Below are 2,121 nucleotides of genomic sequence, written 5' to 3' on the forward strand. Positions count from 1 at the left end.
ATATGTCTAGGCACATGCCTAAAGAGGCTGTTAGAGCACAGGCAGGCCATCATGGGTGCTGCTCCTGGCAGCTGGGTGGCTGTGGAAGCTGGAACTATGGTGGTATGGGTGCTCTTGGTCGAATATGTAATGTTCAAGCCCAGAAATGCCTTATGAAGATTGACAGAATTGCATTTGTGGTTTTTTTAGACATTGAAGAAAGTGAAAAGTGGGCAATTTCTTGGAAGGTATTTCATACTGGACACCAGGGAAGACAGTTTTGGATGGTATATTATCATACACAGAACCTACCTTCCAGATCATCACGGGTTGAAGTCATTAAACTTACCTACATTTCAAAGGTTAGTGATGCAACTGAGCTGAGGCTGAAGATGGAGTTCTATTTTATGAATGCAGGAGTGAGGAAATATTTCCTATGTCAATGATCAGCAAGACTTAGTAGAATGGTTAAACATCTTGAACAAAGCTATGAAAATTGCAGTCAGCCTCACACCTGACATCTGACAACCTAAATCGCCAAGGTGACTGGGAGAAGCAAGTCTCCTACACAACTGACATTGCTGGTCTGTGCCCATCATCATGCCAACTCAGAAAGTAAACAAATGTGGCGAAAGTGTTGGCAGAAATCATCTGAAGTTGTCACAAAGCCATTTTCCTTACTTAGCTCCTAAACCTACCCAAGACAGTGCAGTCATCAAAGATGGGTATTGTGTAATACAGGGAGCAGGGATGAAAAACCGGACAGAAGATATTTTCAGTTGGACGAAAACATAATAGGCTACTTCAAATCTGAACTGGAAAAGGAACTTCTTCGGGTAATACCACTTAAAGAGGTTCGTAAGTCCAAGAATGTAAGTGACCTAATAATGAGGGACAACCTGTTTGAAACTGTGACGTCTTGAATTTTCTAGTGGAGGCTGATGGCCTGGAAGAGATGCACAGCAGGATTATAGGAGTCTCTGGTGCCATTGTGGCACAGTGGGGGCCTGGCAGATCAGCATCCTCTATGCGACAGACAGAAGGGCATTCCAGCTGTCCTTTGAACCCCAAGTGCACTGTCTGTCCTGCAGGTGCAGCCCCCTGCAACCTCACATTCTACAGCTTTGGGCGGCCACTTTCTACTCTCAAACTACCATGGAGAAGCCGGATTTTAGGAATCTCTTGCCAAGGTTGAGCCAGGAACAAGGTCCAGAGACCGTCTCTCCAAGAGAACCAGCTTTCAAAGTGACTAAGCAAGCTTTGCACAAACCCCAAAGTCAAAATGGCCCTCAGGAGAAACAGTGAGCCAGCAGACTTGGATGATGTGAGCTTTCTGGTCAGTGATGTGTAAGGTGGAAGCTCATGAGGCTGCCTGCCCATCCGTGTCCTTCCTGAGGCTTCGAGCCAAAGACGATCCATGGTGAAATGGTTTACTGTGTATCTCATGCTGTTTCTTAGGGGCACTCTATAAACTAGCAAACCTAGAATCTAGGGAGTAGTCAACAAAACGTAAGCTCTTAAGGAAAAACACTAGGATGACTTTCTGTTAAATGTTCAATAGTTACACATCCTTACCGGTTAACATTATCAAATAGAACATTGCCAGACAAGAATTCCTAAATTCATTGCGGTGCTGCAAAATATATATTGCAATGTGGACTATTTTGAAATTCAAATCATTTTTGATACCCTGAATCTCAGAATGAGTGTTAAGTTTTTGCATAGAAAACTTGATTAGACTGTTGATGTGGATGGTGAGCTATAGATGGGTAGAGAAAGAGAGAAAATTAGAACCCCAGCAGCTGTTTCTGAGATTTTTTTGGCAGGAGGAGGGGGTTTGGCTGCTTTTGTGACAGGGTCTCATCATGTGGTCCTTAAACTTGTATGTAAACCAAGCTGCTCTTGAACTTGTGATCCCCCTGCCTCTGTCTCCCAAGTGCTGGAATTAGAGGTGTGTGTCATCATTACCTCACCAGTACATGATTTAAGTGTTTGATTAAAATTAATGTTCAATAGCATAGCACTTTGTTAGAGATACCAGAATGCTGGCATTCTGCTACCTGTGCAATATTTATGGTTTAAAGTTCAGATTTGAGGGGCTGGAGAGATGGCTCAGCGGTTAAGAACACTGGTTGTTCTTAC

At 43.5% G+C, this 2,121-nt stretch overlaps 1 pseudogene; it reads left to right on the top strand.

Moving 5' to 3' along the window:
• Positions 1-145: 145 nt before the first annotated feature.
• LOC103728511 lies at positions 146-1,309 on the top strand (annotated as a pseudogene).
• Positions 1,310-2,121: the final 812 nt, after the last annotated feature.

This window comes from Nannospalax galili, unplaced genomic scaffold, assembly GCF_000622305.1.
Source record: "Nannospalax galili isolate Female #2095 unplaced genomic scaffold, S.galili_v1.0 C49484437, whole genome shotgun sequence".
Lineage (NCBI taxonomy): Eukaryota > Metazoa > Chordata > Mammalia > Rodentia > Spalacidae > Nannospalax > Nannospalax galili.